General features: G+C 31.9%; 1 long non-coding RNA gene and 1 other non-coding gene across 2 annotated transcripts; one reads left to right on the top strand and one right to left on the bottom strand.

The window, feature by feature from the left end:
* Positions 1-1,745: 1,745 nt before the first annotated feature.
* Positions 1,746-1,873, bottom strand: LOC118349105. Its single transcript, XR_004802097.1, has one exon. It is a non-coding gene; the product is annotated as a U6atac minor spliceosomal RNA (small nuclear RNA).
* Positions 1,874-12,321: 10,448 nt separating this feature from the next.
* On the top strand, positions 12,322-13,422 carry LOC108992755. Its single transcript, XR_001996391.2, has 2 exons — positions 12,322-12,855; positions 13,353-13,422. It is a non-coding gene; the product is annotated as an uncharacterized LOC108992755 (long non-coding RNA).
* The last annotated feature ends 6,022 nt before the right edge of the window (positions 13,423-19,444 follow it).

Raw genomic sequence — 19,444 nt, forward strand, 5'->3', positions numbered from 1 at the left:
CGGCCATCACATCCATGTAATTACTCGGTAAAGATTGGTTCAACATTCTGCCACGTGTAATTGTGAAGAAGTAATTAAAACTTGCATCTGATCAAGAAATCTTCATGAATCCTATCCAATCTTCTAACAGTGTAATTTGTCCTCAGCCAACACGTATCCTTGCTCCTATATATGTTACTGTTTACTAAAGTCTCTATCTTTTCAAATTCAAGAAATAGTATTACAACTTTCGGCACTATTTAAAGTGATACATTTATTTTTTTGTACTAAGTTTTTGTTGCCACGTATTAAAGCTAATGGACACATCTCTCGGAATCTTTTTCCCTCTCCTTTTGAGTGTTGATCACTAATATTATTTTATTTATTTTTATGAGAAAAGACTGAGATTTTATACAAGTTGTTAAACTTGGACCAATGTCCATTGTCCTAGCTCTACAATCGTATTTCTTTCAAATTTTTTCAAATCTCAAAATAATAATAATATTAAAAAATAATATTTTATTTAATTTTTAATTTTATTCTCAACTCATCTTATCTCAAATGATCACTATCCAAATGGCACCATACCTAAGTTTCACCATCAATAGGATCGATAAATATAATATATGCCAAGATCGATAATGATGAGTGTTAACATTGACGTCTTTGAGTTGGATTCTAGCAACTCGGGTCTTCAGGTTTTCACCTGCACACTTAAACAAACACAAAGAATTGAGGGCCTTGGTGGTTGCTGGAGAGTCTCCGATGTCAAAATCAGTATATTTCCTTAGTAATTTGTGCATAAGTTTAGAAAGATCAGATAATTTCTCGTATTTGGGGCTCGACTTTTATACTAAATTTCTGGTGGGGACAACTCATTTCTGACTTTGAGGGGCTCATGTATGTTCCATTGTTCATTTAGTCATGATAATCATTTAATGTAGCGTGACTTTTAGGACAGCATCATTAATGCGGCGTGAAGTCTAGGGAGTGACATCATTAATGCAGCGTGGCCCCATGACTCACTTTACCCATAAGCGTTTCATGTTAAGCCTCTCCATGCCTGATGTCAGGAGGTCACGGGTTCTCTATATTCCCTGCTCACTTGCTTGGGCAGGTTCCTAAGAGTAGTTCGTCCGTTGGGTTGGTTTCAAGGTTGCGAGTCTCATTTGCCTTACTATAATAAAGTATACGTTCACGGGATTTTTGGAGAGAGAATATCCACTATAATAAGCTTATTTATAGTCTCTCATCGTCTCTTCTTTCTCACTGTACAATGGAGATCTCGTATATATTTGCTAAATAATATGTTATCGCTGGAGTCCCTTTTGAGAGGTTGAAGAAACTGAAGAAGAATTCGAAGTCCCCTCAAGTTGTCTAGTTGTTTCATTTTATATATCTCTCTTTTTGCATGCCCCTACAGAGTGGTGAAGATTGGCCGCATTTTCTTTGCGTGTCTGACATCTTGTCCTCTCTCCACTTTCTCATTTCTTTTTCCCGTCACTTACTCTAGACACCCTCCTTTTTCTTTTCCCCTCATTGTCTCCCTCTGCTCTCTCATACTTTGTCTTCTAGTGAGGGGGCGTTCCCCCTTGGGCTCTTCTGGTCTGATATATTTTATTCATTTTATGAAAAATAATATTTTATCTTGCTTGTAAAAAGTATTAACAAGTAAATGTACTTAATTTGATCAAGCAGCTTCAAGTTACCTGGACAAAAATAAAGAAGAGGGATAAATTATAAAAAATCCAATATTGAAAAAAAAAAAAAAAAAAGCGTTAGAAGATCCACTGAAGTGGGTAGTTTTAACCGGATGTGTTGTAACAGGTAAGCCCGAAGGCTGTTCCCGTCCCTGTCAGGGGAGATGCCAACCATCTCTCCTTTCTACGAAAACATTCTATGAGGATGCAAGTTGGTTTAATAAACCCCAACTTATTAATGTATTTTGCCGATGTGGGACTAATTAGTAGTTTGTGGAAAACAAGAAAGGCCACCTTACTCGGAACTTCTGGAAGGGTTGGATCACACGTTGCATATGTCGAATATTGGGCTTCTGGCTTGGACATGGTCGTATGATAAAATATTTTTTACTGATACAACTGTTTCATCTCTTGTTTGAAATTCAAAATTCAAGTGTGAGAGATAGATAGACACATGTATTCATAATATTTATTAAACTTTTAGTATTTTTTGGATAATTCATGATAAAATTAATATTATAATATTTTTATTTTTATTTTTAACTCTAATTCCTAGAATTTGAATAAAAGATTTTAAAAAAAGCCTAGATCCTACTTAGTGTTGAAAGCTGTACCGAATTATATGTAGTGCAATTAGATAGCATTGGGCCGGAGAAGTTGTTCCTGAAAACGATGAGAAGGAGCTGCTTTTTATACATTCAAATGGACAAAGCCCGTCAAGAAAGCAAGTACAGACACCATACAACCTTAAATGACAAACAAAAGGACAGGGCCTCTAAGGTCCATGTTATTCTAATCCGTATTACAAAGCCGGCAATCATCCAGCCCAACTCTCTATGGCCCGATATCTTAAATATTCTCCCTCTCTTCCCCGGCCCAGAAATCAATTACTTCAAACTGGCATTAGCGAAAGTCCAACTTCATTAAATTAAAAAATATATATTATAAGATTGTTATTACGTTGATGCGATATTATATATCAAGAAAAATTCTTTTCATTATCTACTATTCACTATGAAAAAAAAAAAATTATAGATGCGGAGTGTGAAAGTGAATAGTGACTAATATATAAAATTCTTCATATATTAATTATTAAGTTTTTTTATTTTATAAAATAAAAATTGATGTAATGTTAGATACAGTCTTAGAGTGTGTAAATTTCACGTACTTATTTTAAAAAAAAATATGGTCCATTATTAAAAAAGATTTTTTTTTTTTTCATTTTGATCTCAAATTTATTTATTTATTTTTAAAAAAAATGTACAAAATTTATATACTCTAAAATTATAAACATAATTTTTCTTAATGGATAATGTTTATTTTCTCAAGTAAACAGATAAATATAAAGTGCGCGGCAATCTTCAGTACCATTAGAGGTGCTGACTAAAAGTCAAAAAACATAATGTTTGAGCAAAAAAATCTAATAAAGGCCAGTGAGTACTGTTTATGATAAAAATGTTAAGAAAAAAACAAAAAAAAAGAAAAAATGTCTTTACAAATATAGTTTGTATCTAAGAAGAAAAATTTTAAATATAAGCCTCACATCTTACACACCATTTAAAAAGTATATGATTTTACTTTCTTACCATCATATTTCATATTTCAATTTAATATGAAATATGAGGATAAAAAAGTAAAATCACATATTTTTAAGTGGTGTGTAGGGATGTGAGGCTTTTATGTAGCACAACTCATCTAAGAAAAAAGAGTCCGTGAAGACAAAGATAAACATGAATCCACTACGCTGCATTCGGGATCCATCGTCGGATATCCACTAAAAAGTTGAAAACTTTTGATAGTCGCTTTAACAATGGGAATTAGAAACATAATCGATCCATGCACCAATTACCAAACCCCAACGTGTATCACAACTGTTCATGACACTTTCCTTTACGCCAAACAGTGCATGAGACTCAACCAGACATGAACTGGGAAGCCAAGTACAATGATTGAATATTTAAAAGCCAAGCCCATCGCACTAAAGCAAACTACTTTGGTTGAAACAACCCACTTTAATCGATAAAAGAGTAATGGAATTGGTTTTCCCACGAATTGAGACACTTGTTTTGGTAAGTGGCATAACATGAGAATTTTATGTACAGTAGTATATGATAATTTATAAATAGTAGTGATATATTATGAATTGAATAATTTTTAAATTTTGAGAAATGAAAAAGAAAAAATTAAAATATTGTAATAATATAGTCTTATAATATTATTTTTGTTTGAAAAATTAAAAAAATTAGAATTATTTTTTATTTGAAAGTTTGAAAAAATTGTAATGATTAGCTTAAAAATTTTGTATTTGAATTATATTTGAGAATAACATGGAATGAAATGAAATGAGATCAAATAAAAATTTTGTGTCTCATCTAAAGTCAAATTATATATTTATTTAGTTTGACCTTATAAATAGTAGTGAGATGAGTTGAGATATATATCTCTTAATCCAAACCAGTTTTTAAGTAATGGCTTTTACCTTTCGTTTGTTTAGTCTGTATTTTTACTGTAAAATAGATTTTTGTTTATAGTAAAAATAGATTAATATATCATATAAAGTTAATTTTTTTTTTTAAGAATTTAACATTTATTAAAATAATAAGACTATGCATACTTTTAATAACATTTATTAAAACGAATGACCGATTTTCTAATTACAATTAATTGAAATCATTATAAAAAAAATACAATGGTTTGCGACAAAAAAAAAAAAAAAAAATGAGTGGGAATCAATAAAGCTCTAGGTCTTCGTACATTGTATGTAGTTCACATGTCAATGGTCCTAAAAAGAAAAGCATCACAGTACTTCATCTGTACCCCAAAAAAAAGCTCAACAAATGGGGTAGGTCAACATGGAACATATATTTATATTTTCCTGTATTTAAAAAAAAAGATGGACCGACCACCTACATCTAATATTCAAATCTCTTAATCTATAATTGCTTATTTTACATATATATATAGGAATCTAAACCAACGAATCTACCATCTCCACTTCTGTTTCCTTCTTCTAGGAAACAGCATCCATGTGCTTTCTTAAACCCTAAATTAAAGCTCATGTATTTTCCTCCAATTTTTTAAGTGAAAGCAACAGAAGGAACATCCCAAGATGTTGCAACTTTTGTTCTGGGAAGTCCAAGGTAGTTCCTAGGCTTCAACAAACATGTACATACATGATCATCCATCATCTCTCTCTCTCTCTCTACGTATGAGGTGCCTGGGTGGCAGTTAAAACGAACCAACGAGGGAGGCCGTATCGCAACAATATAAATATATTCAATGATGTTAACGTGGGATTAAAAATAAAGGTTTGAGCGCCGATTAAGTATAATGTACTATAATCATGTTTCTAATGAGGTGGTTTTGATTTTGAAACAGTGGGCTGTTTTAAAGTAAAACCGCGGCATCAGAAGCAGGATTACCATTTTTTTTTTTTTTAAATAATGTTAAGTTGCCGTTTAATAATGAGTTGAGATAAGATAATTTTAAATTAATTAAATAAAATATTTTTATAATATTATTATTATTTTAAAATTTAAAAAATTAAATTATTTATTATATTTTATGTAAAAATTTAAAAAAATTATAATGATAATATAAAATAAGATGAGTTGAGATCATTTTTTAATCTAAAAGAGGCCTAAATATAGTTTTAAATAGTAGAAGTTACGCCTATTTTTTTAAAAATATTATTAAAAAATTAAATTTATCTTTTAAAAAAAATGCAGAATTTGCATGTTTTATAACTCAAATATTATTTCTCTTTTTTTTTAAAACTCAAGTGTAAAGTTTAAAATCTATAATCTAAAATGAAAGAAATAAATTAGAGATAGATTAATAAACTTTCTATACTATTCAAAAGGATTTTATTTTTATTTTTATTTTTTGTTTGCTTTCGAATTAGTTCGCTCTCTCCTCCTGACAGAAATGGACATCTGGGGCAACATAGGATATTATCTGAGATTTCTCTAACAAAACCGAGAAAAAGCACGATCGAAAAGAAAAGAAAAGAAAAGTAGAGGAAAAGAAAAAGGTTTAAAATTGTGGAGGCCACAGGTAAAGAAATTTAAAGTGGTACTAGGTTGTTGGGCATGAGCAGGACATATGCATGAATGTGGTGGCAACCAAGCAATTAATTATTTATATATAGATGATCTGCATTCTGCAAAACGTTAATTTCTACGGCAATTTAATACTCAGGTCTTGGCCCCCACCCCCCTAAAAGTCATGCTTTCCGGCATTGGAAAGCTGGGGCTAGACGTTCAAGAATAACACATCCATTCCAAATCTTTGAAGTTCTGATGTTAGGTATCATTTAGCCAATGAGGAATGACGTTTTTTTATAACAATTCCATTATCTCTCTAAAGAAAGCAAAGGAGCAACTGGATTTCTTGTACTAAGAAAATTTACAGGTATGGAAAATAGAGTCAAATTCTACAAAAATTAGAAATGGCAAAATTCACCATATGAGCACACAACCATATCTTTTGATGCAGAAGTGAGGGATACATTCTCCACTTTATCGTGCTAAACCGAAATTCAAATGGAAAAATCATAGAAATCTGGACGCAAAGAAATCATTCCACAAATCTGCTAATTGCAAAATTCTGCGCAACTCTCCTCGCAACAAAAATGCCAGAAAACTTGCAAAAAGTGAGCGCAATTAAAGAAGGAGACTCACAACTTGTAATCTTAGCAATTAAAGGTGAAGACCAAGCTTGAGAAATTAGGCCTATCATGGATGATACTGCTTGAATGCAGAAAAATAAATTAGGCTGGAAATAGATTCATTTTAAAATCGATATGCGCATTCAATGACATAATGTGTAGCAACCAACTATATTTTTTCTCGCATACCCATAGATAATCTACCTATTTGTACTTATATATTGACCGTGGGAAGAACCCTCCCTCAAGTAGTCTGTAATATTTCAAATTTATCTATGATAAGCAAGCTTGATTAGAAAAACATATATATATAGGTAAGCTGGAGCCACGTCATTAATTAGGGCATCACCGCCCAATTAATGATTGATTGATCAACAACAACTGATCATGATATCACTCTAGGAGTAGTTTTATTTTGGCTTCTCTTAAGTTTTCTTTTAGTTCAATCGATTATATAGTATGTTGATCTTATTAATTAAGATCAAGGAATATATGCGAGTTAACCCATAAATTATGATCCATGTTCTCCTATCAACATGGATAGAGTTTTATTTTATCCCACTTTAATTAAACTATAGTACTAATAACCTGACATAATATTATTTCTTAATTTTTTATTTTTTTTTTAAAAAAGAGCCGATTCGATTATGAAAATTGTTATATCACAACAATAAAATAAAAATAAGATGTGAGTGTACTATGTGGTATTTCTAACGTTAATAATAAACCAATAGTATTTAAGTAAAGATTAAACATCCTTATTTTTTTGTTAAAAAAAGTAATTAGAAAAAAAAATTGTTTACAATATTTCAGCCAAATAATTATTTATTTACAAAACATTTATAACAATTTATAAAAAAATTTATAATTTAATTTTTTGGGTCAAAATTTATAATTTAATTATATATATATGTGGACGGTCCATATACATAATTTCCACAAACTTGAAAAATAATAGGCATAGAGAAATATTGGATAAGAGAAATAATATTTGTAGTTATAGAGTGCATAAATATCGCATAATTATTTTTTAAAAATTAAATAAATATAAAATTTATATAAAAAAATTAATTATACGATATTTACACATTACTATATATATAACATTCATTATTAGATAATTAGTTGCAGTTACTCAATCTTAGAAAAGGATGTCGAATTTGGGAGTAGAGATATGGTTTTAGGGCCCAATAGACAGGGAATGGTATGAAACAAAGTGGGCCATCCTTGCATGGGCGTAGCGTTGATGTTACCATCTCTCGATGTGATCACTCTCTCTCTTTCGAATCTTCCCTTTTTCTTTGAACGACAAAAGCTTTCAAAAATTAAATGCCAAATTCGGTTCTGTTGAAGATTAGTTAAAGGAGTTGAAAGAAAAGTAAGATTCTCCTACTATTATATTTTTTAATATTTCATGAATTATCACCGCTTTTTTTTTTCAAACATAAAAAAATATTGGATAATCTATAATACGTTTGATTAAGAGATAAGCAATTAGACACGTGGCGGTATAGTTTTAACGAATCAAATGATCTTAAGTACTCGAGGGTGTAAATTATAATATTGGATAATTTAAGAGTGATTTGGATTTCAAGATGGGTTGAGATAGTTTGTGAATAGTGGAATAAAAGTTAAATTATTTATTATATTTTATGTGAAAATTTGATAAATTTGTTTTGAAATTTAAAAAAATTGAATTGTTTATTATATTTTGTATAAAAATTTGAAAAAGTTGTAATGATGAGACGAAATGAGTTAAGATAGGTTGAGATGGATTACGAATACAAACGAGGCCTTAATCTACCAATTAAATTAAAAACATAATGATAATTTGATGATCGATCATGATGTAAATATAACGTCTCCTTAATTAAACATGTACTTGGATATATTTATTTGCAACAACTATTGATCATCTACTCCACACATTTTTTAAGATGTAAATATAACGTCTTTTTTTCACGATGTAAAAGAAAATTGCGTGATTGTTCCTAGCACGTAATGTACGCATCACATGAGCAAATGGGAAGATTGCTCTAATAATTATTGATTGAGGCTACTATAAAAAAAAAAAAAAAAATTTGTTATGGATTATTTGCGACAAGAATGACAATTAATTTGTGACGAAAACATACTAATTTTAATAGGTAATAGTCATTTTTTACAGGAAATAATTGACTACAAATAAATAGTTTTCTTGTAGTGCATGCTAAGAGGTTTTATATTACTAAGCATTTTTCTAAATTTATCGATAAATTACCCGCCCTCAATGATTTTAGTTCATAGAAATTAATTGACTTTTAAATTAGCTTCCTTTGGTAATTAGTCAGTTTATGAACGCCCCTCGCTTGATTAGCGATTTCATGAGTGATCACCGGATATCATTAATGCCATTCACTTGATTAGCCAGTTCATGAGGCCCCTAGCTCACTTTACTGATCACTATGCTGGCTGCTGTTTTTTGTATCTTGCACTATATATATATGTCAAGACATGAACCTTATTTCACGGTCTTCATTTCTCCTCTCAATCATCCCTTGAATTGCATGCCTGCTGCTCTAATTTAGATTAGGCTGATCCCATTTATATATTAATGACGATCAAGCCACGTACGACAACTACTTACTATTGTTTGATCTTACTCGTAGATATTCTTATAGATTTGCTCACCCCGGCCGCCGCTCGCCCAAATAACAGTACTGGTCAATTAGATCATACGGAGCGCACACGTACATGATTAGATCATACGGATCATAGCATGCCATTTTTTCAGGTCAATTACTTTACGCAATTAGGAATCTATCATATTCAGTACTGCCGGCATGCATGCATGCAGCTCTTATGAACATGATACATGTGAATAACGCCTAGTTCATGTGTCTTTAACATATAAACAAAACGACAAATTAATGAGCACACACAAGAAGCCACCGATTCCAAACATTTAAACCTAACTTCCATATATACGATGAATCTTATTATATAAAACAGAACAAAAAAAAAAAAAAAGCCAGGATTTTGAAGGCATGCAACCTGTCACTGCATGCTTTTGAGTCTTGACACTGACAGCAAACTGCTCATGTTTGGAACCAATGAGAAAGTTTCAAAACCAGAGTGACATTAATTAGCAGCGCTAGCCGACGATCATGGAAAATACCATAAAAAATTTCCATAAGGGGCTGAGATCATCTGTGAAATGTTTAAGAAATTGTCCACAAATATGTCTCTTAATTTGGTTCTCTCAATTACTCATGCCCTTTTCCTTAGTTTTATATCTAATAAATTCAAAAGTATTATTAAATTTTAAAAGTTAAAGATCATTAATTCGTAAGTCGTACGTGTAATGCTCATGCATGGTAATTACTTAATTCGACACACTGCATATTATATAAACGTACTGATCATCAATCCTGATCATCCCTTATTACTGCTGGAGTAAACTAGTTTGTGAAGTTTTTCTTCGCTATATATATATATATATATATATATATATATATATATATAACGTACGTCGGTTATTCAAGGTATCATAAGTACTTATATAAGTTATGTTTTTTTATATATATGATAAATTTTGCTATTTTTACGTATTGTACTTCAAATTCATGACAAGTGTTAATAATACTATTTCGATCAATTGAACTGGCCGGGACTTATTATTATTATTTTTTTACTTTATTTAGCCCATGATGAGGTGATCAAGATTTTGAAATTAACATGATTAATCGTTCAACCATGGGCCCGAGTGTTTGAAACTCATGAATGAGAAACTAAATATATCATGCATGTGATCTTCGTCACCGATCGAATAGCTAGCTAGCTAGGTTAAACGATGATCTGAATTAAAGCAGAAAATCGTGGTGCGCTGAAAACATAGTACTAATTACTAGTGTATATATATAGCATTATTCTATCTGAGTTTAATTCAGAACTGTAAACTTTTCCTATTAGGTTTTTTCTACCTGAGATTTTTATTGTATTTTGAAAAATAAGAGAGAAAAAGTTGAATAAAATAATTATAAAATTTAAATATTGTTAGTTTGTATTTTATATGAAAGTTTAAAAAAATTATAATAATTAGATAAAAAAGTAGGAAAGAGAAATTGAAAAGTATTTGCGTTTGAATAGTGTCTGGATATTGAGATGTGACCAAATGCGCATCCATGATACGGGACCTAAGATATAGGGTTTTTTAATTGTAAGTTCGTGAACTTTGTGTTGATCATATAACATGACGTACGATTTGATTTGTAAAAGAGATTAAAATTAACTCAATTTTTTTTTTTTATAAATTAAACCATATCACGTCGGTGCATGGAAGTAGAAGTTTGAAAATAGTTCCCAAGTGAACTGCATGCAATTGTAATATGCTGGTTTGAAGAAGTAGCTGATTAATATGGCATATATAGATAATAGATAGGACTTTCAAACTCATCATGTATAGAATATAATAGGAATTAATGTTCTAATTTATAACAAACCCTCATAAACCACAATATAATATTGGGCCAAAAAAACTAATTTGTAGATCATCCCTTTAGAGTCTAGACGGCCGATCGACAAGGTTCAAAGATCAGTTGGAGCGGGATTCACGATCGAAGGAGTACATGATTCTTAATTAAATTTTGCCATATATATAATATATATAATATATATTATATATATATATATATATACCAATGTCATCCTTCGATCATTTCTCGTAATAATAATATTGGAGCTAGCTAGCTAGCTGTTGTCGACACACTTGACAAACGAAAATCATATATATATATATATATATAAATAAAACCAACTAATTCTCATGCCCTCAAATCATAGATATATTTCTATATATGTCCAAAAAAAAAAAAATCTATGATCTCATCAAATGCTTCACTAGATTTACCACTTATAAGATGCCATTAAATGGGACCAAAAGCATAAATTAAGGCTGCCTGCCCTTAGTTGTTGGCCGACAAATATGCTACATTTTTTTCCCAATTAAACAATATAAAATCTTTTATGAATAATATCACAATTTCTAATTACTTATTCCATATGAGATCATCAATACCGGATTAAGAATCCTAAAGCTTTTGTTTGGATTTAAGGTTGCATTTGGGTGTTGAGGCGATTTCAGATGATCTGAGTGTAAATAATATTATTTTGTAAGTCTCATTCAGAGAATCAGATGTGCTTGAATGTATGAAATATGTTGATATATATTTAACTTTTTATGAAATGTTGAAAAACTAGAGAATCTCATCAATGATTAGTTTGAGATAGGTTGGAATGGATTTGACATCCAAACATAACCTAAAACTGAAAAATAGAAAGGATAATATATAAATTAGGCCCTTACACCCTATTATGTTTTTTTAATGATTGGCTGGGGAAACCATCCCATGGTAGAGTCCTTAGGATTCACTCATGGAACCTAAACTCTCAGAAAGATTAGCATAGCGGTGGGTTATTGTCCTTGTCCCACTTAAATCCGTTAAGCCCTAATTAAAATCCTATACTTATATATATATGTCTCACATTATAGTGCTTAGCCTTATTTGGATTGAGAGAGCCCTCTCAATTTATTTTATATATTCATTATAATTTTTTTAAATTCTCACATAAAATATAATAAATAATTTAATTTTTTTAATTCTTAAAAAATAATATTAAAAATATAATACTTTAATAATATTTTATTTTATTTTTAAATTTCACTTCATTTCATGTCACCTCAACTCATACTCAAACCAAATATTTCAATATTTTTATCGGTTAAAGTCACACCGTCCACCAGAAGTGACCTAACCCGCCTTGCGCCTATTGTAGCTAACTGGCACATGATAAGTTCAATGCACCCTCCTGTCCGGTAAGAGTCCCACAAAATGACGTCGTTTTCTTTATTTCTTAGCTCCCTCAAAAATTGACGTCGTGCGTGTATATAAACGGATCACCTCGATGAAACCCTCCCTCACCTACTCTCTCTCTCTCTCTCTCTCTCTGTTCCTGGGTCTCATGAAACGCTACTAGATCTCGACCTGCCCGCTTCTTTTTCTTCCACCAGCACTATTCCTATACGCAGTTTTCATTTGAACGTTTGGATTTCTAGATCCCCATCCTCTTCTATCTGCTTTGCTAATTTATCTTCTTGATCCGTCTCGTTCTTTCTCCCTTACTTTTTTCTCATGGATAGGTCATTTAGATGGTTGTTTTGTTTTCAGGATGCCCCCAGGAAATCCGACCCCAAGCTCAAAACTCCATGAATTTCCAAAAGACAAAATAATGGGAGTTGTTTTGTCTTTCCTTTTTGGAGGGTATCTCAGCGAACTATTCTGCCCGTGCGGATTGGATTATTTTTATTTATAAAAAGTACTAAGAAAACTTTACCTTCCGTTCATCCCTTCTGCGCAGTTTTCTTTTGGAACCGTATTTTTCTATTAGGGTTCCTTCGGACACTCTGTACCTCTAGCTTCACCCATTTGTTAAGTGCCACATCAGCCCAAAGTTTGTGGAAGCCCACTGGTATATAACCTCGGAGTTGCTCCTGTTTCTTTCATGCTGTTTCCATTTGCTTATACTATTCTTTCTGCTTTCTCTCTTCTTCGACTTAAAGATTGGACTCTTTTTTTTGGGTGGGGGGAGGTTTGGAGCATTTTCCCACTATTTCTTTCACAGTTTCTTTCATTGACAGACTAGATTAATCGACAGTTTCACAGTCGTTGTTTGCAGGCGCAGCATCCTCAAGATTCACATGCCATTAATGCACGGCGGAAGCAATTTGATGAAGTTAATTTCTTCCAGATGTTGGAGTTGAGAATCTTGATGATGCTGCATCGGCGGATAAATGACTACAAAATTATACCTTATTGAAGGATCTAGAGTCCGCTGCTTCCAGAACGAGGGGAACTATTTTCAATTATATATCTCAGACGTTTCTTTTCCTGATCATCATATAAAGTATTTTTTTAGTTAATACACTTTGAGTATTTTTTTCATTCTTTATTGTTCATGATTTCCAGGATCAAGGGATCGAGGCGCTATATATTGACAGGGGTTATTTATTGAAGTGCAGGAATTAAGAAAGGTGAGGGAAACTAACTACCATCTCATATGTCCTCTGTGGTTTCGAATTAGCATATATATGATATATGCACGTTTACCTTTTGTGGTATATATTTGATAGGGATTCATAATATAAATCCGAGTTTAGGGTTTTGTTAGTATTTACTGTCCGGAAAAGAGAAATCTTTCCCGTTAATAAACAAGTTATTTCTTTTGTGCCATTGTGGGGGATTTGGAGTTTTGAAACTTGGAGCGTCCTCACTGCATCGATCTTCACTTATGAAAAAAAAAAAAACACCTGGAGCGTCTCTAGGAACTTGAATGAGAATCTTGATCTGATCGATGATGTTCCTTGGCACTTCGATTGATAGGTTAGGTTTGGGTTTCTTCAGACTCTTGAAACGGCCATTCGTTGAGCCAAAACACACCACCTGAAAGCCGTTTCCAAACTTGGCGGAGGAACCGTGAAAATTAGATCCTTAATAAATCATTCGTGTTCAGCCGACGTCTCGCTCTCTCTTGTGGTAATAATCTAAGAAGGTTGTGGAAAGCCAGGAAAGGATCCTACATTTCAAGAAATGGCCTTTAAAAAAAACAAAAACAAAAACAAAAACAAAAGAAAGGAAAAGACGGGAATGCTTATTGAATATATACGGACGTTCAAACACCTCGCGCCCCCACTCGAAAATTAGTAACATAAATATGTTGGCCTTCTCTTATATAAATATATATATATATATATATATATATAAACCTGTATAGCTCACCAAAAATGGCTTATAAGGGAAGGTTATCTAAGGGTTTATAATCCTCCAATCAATCTCATACTTAGTCGATATGGGATCGTAACAACCACAATCCTTCGTAGTCGACATCCATGACGGTTCTGGCGCTCACATGGGCTTACTGTAGGCTAGGTCTTTCCTAACCATAAACACTTTCATGCCGGCATCATTTCCATGCCGCACGATTGCAACCATACCAATTTGGACTGTATACGTGGAGTGGGTCTGATATCATTTATTATAAATCCACTAGATAGAACTCACTCTTAAAAATTGACTTACAATGAAATGATGTATATGAGCTTATAAACCACCAACCAATCTTATACTTGATCGATATAGGATGGTAACATCTTCATTCCCTATTCATTTAGAATATCTAACTTTTAAAATGTTCAGCGGATCCAGCTTGATATAGCTGTTCCTCATGTCCTGTTACATTGTTGTCCTTTTATTGCTGATCCTAATTTGGTTTCACCCCAACCACCCATCTTTAGTACTGTTGCTGATCTTCTGAATCAATCAACAGAAAAAGAAACGTAGATGATTGAACCCACCATATATATATGTTTAGCGGGTGGACGAAACCTTTCGTTTGCATCTGTTTTCTTCCTTTTCATATTTGAACATGCACTTAATTTTCATATCTTTGAATACATCAATTGCAGTGGCTTTTAGGATAGATTATATATGCTTCTGGTTATTTAGTCTTACATATATATAGGAACTGATCAGGTTTGTGTCGATCGATATACATGAATTAAGGATGTGCAGCAATAAAGCATAATATAATGGGGCTTTAGTACTTGTTGAGACATATATGTTGCAGATTGTCCCACGTGAGCATTAAACATGCACATGAGTAGATTTATAGTACAAATCAAACAACTAGCTTAAGTTTTTATCTGTATATATCTCAGAAAAATAAATTAGGATCATACCGATTTAACTTGATCAGTAGCATAAATATATTGCTTATACATTGATTGCTTGATATTGTCTCATGTTATGTTGGAAAGCAATCTAGAGAAAAATAAATTTATTTTACCATGATCGATCGTATCACTCCCGCAGATTGAGGACTAGTTTTGAAAGATGATCATATAGCTTAGATACCTCAACTTTTAAGGTGAATTAGTACGTACGTACCTTATGGGCAATGTTAAAAAGAAATCTCAAGCTAGGCATATTGATCGAGTTCAATTTAATTTCAAAGCTTTGTACGATCTGAAAGGCCAATTTGGAAATTATAAAAATCCATCCTAGCTTCATGCACCGGTGAGAGTGACATGCAATATTTGAATTGGTTTGTAGAATTAGGTTGTGTTTGGATATTGAGCTTAGCTCAGATATTTATGATGAATAGTAATAAGTTGAGTAATAGAGAGAGTTATGTGAGGCTCATCTACACCGAGTTTAAGATGTGTTTGAATGTTAAGATGAGTTTAATACTTTTTATGAGAAGTTAAAAAAAGGTTGTAAGTTTAACGTATAAAGATGTGTTAATTTGAAAAAAGATTGTGGGTACCACGTGTAAGGAAGTTTTAAATTGATATGAGTTTAATAATTTAATAATTGAGTATTTAAATTTTAGACTCAATTTAAATAATTCAGTTGAGTTTGACAATCAAATGCTAACTTAATGATTTCAGACTGGAGCCATGAACACATTGATTTTCCTTAAGTTATTTAGTTGGGGGCGCCATGTTTTGGAAGTGGCCGTACCCTAACCACCAGTGCTACTGTAGAAGTAGGAGAACCGGTGAAATGAATTTTAAATTACTCTTTGTAAGGCATGGAAGTGAAGAAGAATCTTAAGGCATGTCATGTGGGGCAGTTAGTGACAAAAGCTGTTATGTCATTCGACAGGTGAGAAAAAAAAAAAAAAAAGAGGCAATGAATCAATATCAGTCCCTCCTCTCCGAAGGTCCACCGGCCAGTACGTACGTTTAGTGAGATAAAACAATAATAGCGAGCGAGTACAAATGAGATCATAGCAAATCAATTTTACTACGAAGTTATTTGTATGCATGCGCACATAATTATTATATTATATTATATTAATTATATATGCTGGCCTGTAAGAATGTACGTACGAAGTTATTGATTGATTGATGTCTAACGCATATAATCCACTGCAAAACTATGATCGATGGAATCAGAACCTTCAGGTGGTTTGGAGCGAGCGAGTTTTCTTCCCAAAGTTTCTTTACATATGTGACGAACTGATCATCAAAGACCGTACGTAATTAAGTAATTAGCTACGGATTGAAGTTTTGCGCTTTTGATCGTCAGGCTGATCATGAGTACTTACTTTATATATTTATTAGTCATTTTCATATATATATATATATATATATGTAGTTATGTTCTTTGCGAAAAAAGGCATTTAATTACAACTATGTGTATTAAATAATTAAGATTGCTTAGATTTTATTAAGGCGATTTCTTGGGCTAGGGTTTGCTTGTGATATATATATATATATATATATATATATATGCAGCTAGGGATGGTCTAGCTAGCTAGCTAGTGTCGATCCTTCTGATCTGCAAAATGTTTTCGGATTTGATTATAAGCTGGGAAGGCTGGAATATTTTCAAAACTCTTTAGTAATTAGCAGGCGCGCTGTAGAAGCGCAAGCTAGGTTGGAAATGGAAGAATGCCGGCCAGTCTCCGGCCAGATGCCTGATCCATTTTTGTGACAGCTAGCTAGCTAGCTAGGTCACATGATTAATTTGCTATACAGCTTGTAATTAAAATAATAAATAAAAAAATCATCGAGTCTCCTAATTATTCGGGGAAAGCCGGAAATTAACCTCGTAAAAGTATTATTTGAAGAAGTCCTCCATTAACTCGATCCTGACACTTTTTCCAGGCCTTATCATGATCACTGGGCAAACTCAAACTGTTTTTTGCCTTAGTTGTCACAGGACAAATTAGAAATGAGTTGTCAACAATGATTCATTCAGTCGTCGGATTTCCAAATAAGAGAAGGTAAATTAATGGGTCCGGTACTACCTGGTAGCTAGCTAGTGACATATCATGTGGGGATACCAAAAAAATAGACAAATGTGGGGACAGAAATCTGATGCGCGTTCATGATGATCATGATCAGGTAAACAGGTTAGGGTTTAGTACTTAGCGCGCGCGCATGCACGCACGCATGCATGCATATGGTAAAGACCATCCATGGGATCATGTATGGGTACTGTATATATATCATATATATGTTGGTAGGAGATCGATCGATGATAGTAGTACTACTGCTGGTGATATATATATATATATATATATAGTATGTGGGGTTAATAATTATTAATTGGGTAACAATCAAAGTACGTATAGTTTTTTACAATAATGTCATGATCATTTAATATTTATATATAATGGTAGCTAGCTAGCTAGGGCAACGATAATGACATATTGGTGATCATAATAGTAGCGATGTATGATAATGCATATATATATGGTAACTGGCCGGTAAACTAGTCATAATAGCATCATGAGGTGCATGGTGGCTGTAATTAATCTTGGCAGCATAGACAACCGCTCTTAATGATCGTTTCGTACATTTTACTAACAGAGACGTCCAGGGTGGCCGGTGGCCGTACATTTTCCTTTATTATATATAATTTGAAATTAGGAAGAATATCATGCGTTAAGCTTACATGATATATACGACGTTATATATATTAACAGATCAGTCGTAACATTTTACCAACAGATCAGTCGTCGTTGGTGGCCGGTATAATTAGTGTTAACAATAACCAGATTTTGCAGAAGTAAACACGCGCGTAAGTTTATATAATTTCACATGATGCATTACATATATTTTATAATAAAAATAATTAATTTAATTACAATCTAAAATACCCTATTAAGGTGATATATATATTACAAGAATAACGAATTTTTATGATTAATTTATTACAATCAAAAGATTATTCACAATTAATTTTAGTTATAAATAATAATTTTGTTAGAATTAACTGATCTAAATAAGTAGTAATTTTTTGTCTCACATTTTCTTCCATTTTTGCCATTCTTTTTTAGTTGTTTTCCCTTTTTTATCCTTGATTTTTTTATATTCTACTCGTGCATTTATGATTTTACCCCTATATTTTGTTTGTTTACCCTTTTTGTCCCTCAGTTTGTTTTTTTCTTATTCGTGGTTTTACGTTTTTGTCCTCGATCAGTTCAATAAACAGTAAATTCACACCCACACATTGTGTTTAAATTATGAATCAAACTGTCTTTCAAGTTATCTAGTGATGAAATTATTATTTATTAACATATATGTAAACAGTTTTAATACTAACTGTTCAACAAACTATATAGATTAACTGCTTCACGATATGTTAATGGTGCAACATGCACTATTAATTAATTGTTTTCAATTTTTGAAATGATTTGGTCCTCTAATATTGTGATTCAATAATATTATTTACAAGTAATATCTTTCACCTTCAAATAAATTTACAATAACAATTCGGTCTATAACATTTTTATTTTTTCTTGAAGCTGTCCAATTTTTCTGCTGTTGATCTTTTCTCCTCAGAAGCCACATAGATATAATTTTATTACTGATATTATTGAGAATGGTGTTGTTCACAATTTGTCTTTAAAATTTTTTATTTAATAAATTATTACTATTATCCGTTTCTGTGGAGAAATTTTATATATCTTATATATAATAAGCGTCGATAAGGCATGAATAGTATTTTCGTCTAAGAATTTTATTTCCTATTTTGCCCCTTAGCTTTTTTTATTTTCCAATTTAATCCCTCAGTTTATTAAGCGTCGATAAAACATGGAGCTCAAAACATGGAGCTGCTTTTATTTTGCCCCTTAGCTTTAACCTTTATTGCTGCTTTTACGTTTTTATCCATATCCCTTTATTGCTGCTTTTACGTTCTTATCCATATCCCTTTATTGCTGCTTTTACGTTCTTATCCATTCATTTGTTTCCAATTTTCCTACTTTATGCTCTTCTTCTTTTGTTTGCCGCCTTACTTTTTGGTCTTCTTCTTTGTTATGCTTATCCTACCATTTTATCTATTTATCCACCGTCTTTATATATAATTTTTAGTATTCTTGAACCTACAGTTATATCTATTTATCCAAATCAAAACATCTTCGAGTTCTGGAAACTTTTTTCTCTGCATCTCACGGATCGTCTGGTACGATTTCTTATTTCCTTCTTCTTACTTAATTTTTTTGATTGTTTATTACATAATATGCTCACAGAGCAGTTAGATATAAA

This window comes from Juglans regia, chromosome 7, assembly GCF_001411555.2.
Source record: "Juglans regia cultivar Chandler chromosome 7, Walnut 2.0, whole genome shotgun sequence".
NCBI lineage: Eukaryota > Viridiplantae > Streptophyta > Magnoliopsida > Fagales > Juglandaceae > Juglans > Juglans regia.